This window comes from Triticum aestivum, chromosome 5B (genome assembly GCF_018294505.1).
Source record: "Triticum aestivum cultivar Chinese Spring chromosome 5B, IWGSC CS RefSeq v2.1, whole genome shotgun sequence".
Lineage (NCBI taxonomy): Eukaryota > Viridiplantae > Streptophyta > Magnoliopsida > Poales > Poaceae > Triticum > Triticum aestivum.
In genome coordinates this window covers 631524957-631533216 of record NC_057807.1, presented here as the reverse complement: position 1 = coordinate 631533216, position 8260 = coordinate 631524957, and positions in this window count along the sequence as shown.

Below are 8260 nucleotides of genomic sequence, written 5' to 3'. Positions count from 1 at the left end.
TCTACTATACGACTCATGCTCGACCTTTCGGTCTCCGTGTTCCGAGGCCATGTCTGCACATGCTAGGCTCGTCAAGTTAACCCTAAGTGTTTTCGCTGTGTACAACTGTCTTACACCCGTTGTATGTGAACGTAAGAATCCATCACACCCGATCATCACGTGGTGCTTAGAAGCGATGAACTGTAGCAACGGTGCACAGTTAGGGGAGAACACTTCTTGAAATTTTGTAAGGGATCATCTTATTTACTACCGTCGTCCTAAGTAAACAAGATGCATAAACATGATAAACATCACATGCAATCAAATAGTGACATGATATGGCCAATATCATTTTGCTCCTTTTGATCTTCATCTTCGGGGCTCTATGATCATCTTTTCACCGGCATGACACCATGATCTCCATCATCATGATCTCCATTATCGTGTCTTCATGAAGTTGTCACGCCAACGACTACTTCTACTTCTATGACTAACGCGTTTAGCAATAAAGTAAAGTAGTTTACATGGCGTTCTTCAATGACACGTAGGTCATACAATAAATAAAGACAACTCCTATGGCTCCTGCCGGTTGTCATACTCATCGACATGCAAGTCGTGAATCCTATTACAAGAACATGATCAATCTCATACATCACATATATCATTCATCACATCCTTTTGGCCATATCACATCACATAGCATACCCTGCAAAAACAAGTTAGACGTCCTCTAATTGTTGTTTGCATGTTTTACGTGGCTGCTATGGGTTTCTAGCAAGAACGTTTCTTACCTACGCAAAACCACAACGTGATATGCCAATTGCTATTTACCCTTCATAAGGACCCTTTTCATCGAATCCGTTCCGACTAAAGTGGGAGAGACTGGCACCCGCCAGCCACCTTATGCACCAAGTGCATGTCAATCGGTGGAACCTGTCTCACGTAAGAGTACGTGTAAGGTCGGTCCGGGCCGCTTCATCCCACAATACCGTCGAAGCAAGATTGGACTAGTAACGGTAAGCATATTGAACAACATCAACGCCCACAACTACTTTGTGTTCTACTCGTGCAAAGAATCTACGCAATAGACCTAGCTCATGATGCCACTGTTGGGTAACGTAGCAGAAATTCAAAATTTTCCTACGCGTCACCAAGATCTATCTATGGAGAAACCAGCTACGAGTAGAAGGAGAGTGCATCTACATACCCTTGTAGATCGCTAAGCGGAAGCGTTCAAGTGAACGGGGTTGATGGAGTCGTACTCGTCGTGATTCAAATCACCGATGATCAAGTGCCGAACGGACGGCACCTCCGCGTTCAACACACGTACAGCCCGGTGACGTCTCCCACGCCTTGATCCAGCAAGGAGAGAGGGAGAGGTTGAGGAAGACTCCATCCAACAGCAGCACAACGGCGTGGTGGTGGTGGAGGAGCGTGGCAATCCAGCAGGGCTTCGCCAAGCACCATGGGAGAGGAGGAGTAGGGAGAGAGGTAGGGCTGCACCAAGAGGGAGAGAACTCATGTGTATGGCAGCCCCAAACCTCATCTATATATAGGGGGAAGGGGGGGGGGCTGCGCCCCCTTTAGGGTTTCCCACCCCCAAGGGGTGCGGCCAGCCCTAGATGGCAAAGGGGAGGCGGCCAAGGGGGGAGAGGAGAGGGAGGCGCACCAATATGGGCCTTAAGGCCCATCTGGACTAGGGTTTGACCCCTCCCACTCTCCCTTGCGCCTTGGCCCCCTTGTGGGGGGCGCACCAGCCCTCCTAGGGGCTGGTCCCCTCCCACACTTGGCCCACGCAGCCTTCTGGGGCAGGTGGCCCCACTTGGTGGACCCCCGGGACCCTCCCGGTGGTCCCGGTACAATACCGATATCGCCCGAAACCTTTCCGGTGACCAAAACAGGACTTCCCATATATAAATATTTACCTCCGGACCATTCCGGAACTCCTAGTGACGTCCGGGATCTCATACGGGACTCCGAACAACATTCGGTAACCACATACAAGCTTCCTTTATAACCCTAGCGTCATCGAACCCTAAGTGTGTAGACCCTACGGGTTCGGGTGACATGCAGACATGACCGAGACGTTCTCCGGTCAATAGCCAACAGCGGGATCTGGATACCCATGATGGCTCCCACATGTTCCACGATGATCTCATCAGATGAACCACGATGTCAAGAACTTAATCAATCCCGTATTCCATTCCCTTTGTCTATCGGTATGTTACTTGCCCGAGATTCCATCGTCGGTATACCGATACCTTGTTCAATCTCGTTACCGGCAAGTCTCTTTACTCGTTCCGTAACACATCATCCCGTGATCAACTCCTTGGTCACATTGCGCATATGTTGATGTCCTACCGAGTGGGCCCAGAGATACCTCTTCGTTTACACGGAGTGACAAATCCCAGTCTCGATCCGCATAAAACAATAGATACTTTCGGAGATACCTGTAGTGCACCTTTATAGTCACCCAGTTATGTTGTGACGTTTGATACACCCAAAGCACTCCTATGGTATCCAGGAGTTACACGCTCTCATGGTCAAAGGAAGAGATACTTGACATTGGCAAAGCTCTAGCAAACGAACTACACGATCTTTGTGCTATGCTTAGGATTGGGTCTTGTCCATCACATCATTCTCCTAATGATGTGATCCCGTTATCAACGACATCCAATGTCCATAGCCAGGAAACCATGACTATCTGTTGATCACAACGAGCTAGTCAACTAGAGGCTCACTAGGGACATATTGTGGTCTATGTATTCACACGTGTATTACGATTTCCGGATAATACAGTTATAGCATGAATAAAAGACTATTATCATGAACAGAGAAATATAATAATAACACTTTTATTATTGCCTCTAGGGCATATTTCCAACATTTATATCTTCATCTAAAGCTTTGATGTATGTTGCCATAAATTACCAAAAAGGGGGAGATTGAAAGCACAAGTGCTCCCCAGGTGGTTTTGGTAATTAATGTCAACATATCTCTTGTTGGACTAACACTTCCATCTAGTATGTTTCAGATAAGTTCAACAATGGAGTGGCATGGACTAAAGGATGTGGGAACTCCTTCAAGATGCTAAGGACAAAGGATTGGCTAAAGCTTCAAGCTCAAGACTCTTAATTTTACATTTTAGTGATCCAAGATCACATGGAGTCTAAAAATCCAATACTATCAAGGAGGGATGAGGTGTTGCTTAAGGAGCCTCTTGCTTCATGTGCTTAGTGATATGCTCCAAAACCCTCAGCTACTTTCTCACACCCACAAATGTCCTAAACCTAAAAGTCAAACTCGGCCCCACTGATTCTTTCTATCCGGCGCCACACCGAGTTTTTGATGTCTTAGCCACTGCCACAAACCCTAAGCAAATCGGTTTCACCGATAGGGATCTCGATCTCACCGAGATGGGATTGTAATCTCTCTGTGTATGTCCATTACCAAAATCGGTCTCACCGAGTTTGTGCAATCGGTACTACCGAGATTACAATGCAAACTTTCTGGTTAACCTATTACCAAAATCGGTCTCACCGAGTTTGAGTGATCGGTCTCACCGAGTTTGCCTGACCAACTCTCTGGTTAGCTAATTACCAAAGTCGGTCTCACCGAGTTTGTGTAATCGGTCTCACCGAGATTACGTTATGCCCTAACCCTAACCGAGTCGGTCCTACTGAGATGTTTATCAGTCCCACCGAAAACCCTAATGGTCACTAGGTTTACTAAAATCGGTCTGACCGAGTTTGTTGATTCGGTCTCACCAAGATTGGTAAACTGTGTGTAACGGTTAGATTTTGTGTGAAGGCTATATATACCCCTCCACCTCCTCTTCATTCGTGGAGAGAGCCATCAGACCGAACCTACACTTCCAACATCCTATTTCTGAGAGAGAACCACCTACTCATGTGTTGAGGCCAAGATATTCCATTCCTACCATATGAATCTTGATCTCTAGCCTTCCCAAGTTGCTTTCCACTCAAATCTTCTTTCCACCAGATCCAAAACCTATGAGAGAGAGAGTTGAGTGTTTGGGAGACTATCATTTGAAGCACAAGAGCAAGGAGTTCATCATCAACACACCATTTGTTACTTCTTGGAGAGTGGTGTCTCCTAGATTGGCTAGGTGTCACTTGGAGCCTCTGACAAGATTGTGGAGTTGAACCAAGGAGTTTGTAAGGGCAAGGAGATCGCCTACTTCGTGAAGATCTACCGCTAGTGAGGCAAGTCCTTCGTGGGCGACGGACATGGTGGGATAGACAAGGTTGCTTCTTCGTGGACCCTTCGTGGGTGGATCCCTCCGTGGACTCGCGCAACCGTTACCCTTCGTGGGTTGAAGTCTCCATCAACGTGGAAGTAGGATAGCACCACCTATCCGAACCATGCCAAAAACATCTGTGTCTCCAATTGCGTTTGAATCCTCCAATCCCTTCCCTTTACTTTCTTGCAAGTTGCATGCTTTACTTTCCGCTGCTCATATACTCTTTGCATACTTTCTTGATATGTATCGTGAATATTGAAATTGTGCCTAATCTCCACTTGAATTTGAAAAAGACTAAAAACTGCAACTTTGGTACTTAGTGTCTAATCACCCCCCCCCTCTAGACACCTCTTCTCAAGATCCTACAAAGACCCCGCGCTGCTCCCAGCGGCGGCGCATTGTGACCCGCAAGAGCATGTCCCGCACCAGCAAAGGGAGCCGGTGGTCACGGTGGGCTGCCTTGCCTTCACCCCCGAGCTGCGCGGCGTCACATGGCCAGGCAAGTTCAAGCCTGACCTCCCTCCCCGCTACGATGGCACAGCGGACCCCACGGAGTCCCTGCAGCTCTACGAGCTGGGCATCGTAGCCGCCAACGGAGACGAAAAGGTCATGGCGAATTGGTTCCCCATGGCGCTCAAGGATGGCGCCCGCACCTGGCTCCTGAACCTGGCTCCCGGCACGATCTCCTCCTGGAGCGAGATGCGCACCCGCTTCATCGCCAACCTCAAGGGCACTCGCGACCGGCCCCCGGCAGTGAGCGACCTACGCCGTATCAAGAAACAGCCAGGAGAAACCCTGCAGAAGTACATCCAGTGCTTCAACTACGCTCGCCTCAAGATCCCCAAGGTGACTGAGGAAGCTATCATCTCGGCCTTCTCCGACGGTGTGCGCGACGTCAAGACGAAGGAAGAGCTAGCAATCCATGAAGACCGGTGCACATCCCTGGAGCTATTCAACTTGGAGACCAAGTGCGCCAGGGCTGAGGAAGGGCGTCTCTCCCTCCTCGAGCTCCCGGCAGCCGGCCCGGAAGAAAAGAAGCTCAAGGCCAAAGACGTGAAGCGCAAGGGGGCTGCCGTGCTAGAAGCGGAACCGGACACCAAGCGAGGCAGGGATCAGCCTGAGTCATGCAAGGGCGGGCAGTACTGCGTGTACCACAACCTCCACACCCACAATACACACCCACAACACCAACGAATGTCAAGAGCTCAGAGCCGTGCGAGATGGGCGAATCGGCTGACGCCCAGAGCGCAACGACATGGGCTATGGCCGAGGAGGAGGAAGAGGTGGCGGATGATGGGAAGATCGTGGCCCTCGCCAGGGATGGCATGACCGCCCTCACGAGGACCGCTGGCAGGACCAGCCTCGCGAGGGAGACTGGAGGGACCAGCCTCGTGAGGACCGCCCGCATGGCAATGCAGGCCTCCCTCCTCTGCCGCCTCCACCAAGGAGGAACGAAGACCAACACCAAGACGATGGGGCTGGGGGCTTCCAAGAGCCGCGTGAAATTGCTTGCATCTTGGGTGGCGCCCAGGCCCCAGCCTCACAGTGCATCTTCAAGCAGTTTGCTCGCGAGGTGAATGCAGTCCTTCCCAAGCTTGAGGTCACGCGCCCTCTCAGGTGGTCTACGTGCGCAATCACGTTCAGTTCCGCAGACCAGCTCAAGTGTGTGGCAACGGTCGGAATCCTCCCGATGCTTTGCTCCCCAGTCATCAGCAACGTGCAGGTCACCAAGACCCTCATCGATGGCGGGGCAGGACTCAACGTCCTGTCCGTCGAGACGTTCGACAATCTCCAACTGCCGTACGACCAGCTTCAGCCGACCAAGCCTTTCTCAGGAGTCACTGATGGTTCCACTATTCCAATTGGGCAGGTTCGCCTTCCGGTTACCTTCGGGCAACGCAACAACTACCGCACCGAGCTCATCGACTTCGACGTCGCTCACATCCGCCTGCCGTACAACGCCATCCTCGGGTACCCGGCCCTAGCCAATTTTATGGCAGTGACTCACCATGGTTACAATGTCCTCAAGATGCCAGGAAGCGGTGGAGTCATCACCGTACCCTGTGAAGAAAGGGACGCAGTGTGCTCGCTTGAGCGTGCGTTCCAAGCCGCAACAATCGAAGACCCAGATCACAGGAATGGGAGGCCTCCCGAGGCGACCCTCAAGAAGAAGAAGACCTCACCTAGCCCGAGCCACAAGGAGGCAGGGACCTCCAGAGGTATTGCGTCAGGATTCGCGCCCAATCAGGGAGCGGCACCCTCCCACGCATAGGAAGGCACGCCAGGCGCCCTCCTCAGGTAGGGATCGGGGGCTCTCTCTTGGAGAGCCACCGACCTTGCCAAGGCCGTGAGGGAGGCGCCCGGGCACCACTTGGAGGGGTGCTTTCAAGCACGCTTCCCTCAGGAAGGTACAAGTCAAAGGAGACCAAACCCTCAGGAGTTCATCGCAAGGAACACCCATGAGCTACCAGAGTCCAGAGTCATGAGCGGCAGCCACTGCTTACCTGCCGTGGCCCCACATCCAGGCGAGGATGGAGGACTGCGCGTCTGCATCGACGTACCAGGGCTCAATCGAGATGCGTCTCAGGAGCGCCTATGGCCTTCTGCCGTAGGGCGCTGCGAGGGACCACCTCACAGCTATGTTCGCATGCCCTTCGGCCTGCCGAGCGCGGTCTCCGCACATCAGCGCCTGTTGAGGAGCATTCTGGAGGCTCAGGAGGTCAGGCACCGCGCGGTCCTGGAGGAGGTGGTGATGGTCCCCGAAGACCTGCACGTGCCACTGGAGCCTCCCGAGGCCCCTGGGCCTGGGGGCTCATGAGAGCCAACGTCTTCACCGCGCATCGCTCACTTCCTCAGCATCACTTCATTTTCAACAGCATCAGGTGACATCTTTCAGAGTTCTACCTTCAGCTGGGAGCGCCCACAGGGCCGCACCATTCCCAGGCCGCGTGGGTCCGTCCCCGCGGAATGTATCCATTTTGTTTATGCTCTTTACTTACCTTGTTGGGGGCGCCCCTCGGGCTGCATCATCCCCACACCACTCGGGCCCGACCCAGCGGCGGTTGCTTTTCCAGCATTTACCTTAGGATGAAGTGTTCTTTCACGCTTAATCTGATTCCCATAATTATCAGCTACTACTTGTCGTCATGCAAAGTGCTTGCACGTTAAAAGGGGGGGCGCCTGAGCAACACGACTCATGGGCTCTTACTGGCTCTCCAGCACTCACCCACTGGCCTTGACCCACGGCATCGCGACCTGTCATACCAGCGGCGGCTGAGCTCGCTCGAGGGCCGGGACCTGAAGACGTAGAGCATTTGCATTCTGCAACCCTGCAGGAACACACCAATTGATAAAGGCCCAGAGCCAGGCGCAACCCGCCTCGAGGTAGGGCCTCGTGAGTCCCGCGCTGGCTCACGGGTGCCCAGATACACCTCTCCTAGCCCTACCGTGCCGGCCACGTGTCAGGGCGGGGCTGTACACGTCCCGGGGGCTCCTCCCGGAGGGGATCCCCCTCCCACGCACCAGTGGAAGCACAATGCTCAGCGCTGGCTGAAGACACTGCCGAGGAGCGGCTATGCCCGTACACATACGGAAGCGCTATGCTCCGCGCTGGTGATAAACAACCGAGGGCGGCCCACGGCCGTACCAACCTCAGGGAGCCCAGAGCTCAGTGTCCGGCACCATCGCAACGCCTCCCCTCGGGAGTGCCGCGCGAGGGGGCTGGACACGGGGGCTACGCCCGGGCCTCGCCCGAGCGCACGCCACCCAGCCAGGTCCCTTGGACCTGGTCGTCGCGTGCCACTCCCCAAGCGGAGCCAAGGTACGAAACCCATTCGAGTGTCAAGGGGGACTCCTGAGCATCGCGACTCAGGAGCCTAACTTGCCACGTAGCCCTTCACTCCTTAGTCCCATCCTTGGTTTCCGGTCAGAGCTAACGCTGGGTGAGGTACGCGCGGGGCCGGGCCCTGCCGACGTAGAATGATCAATCCACTCCTCGCTCCCCCCTTCCCTACTTGT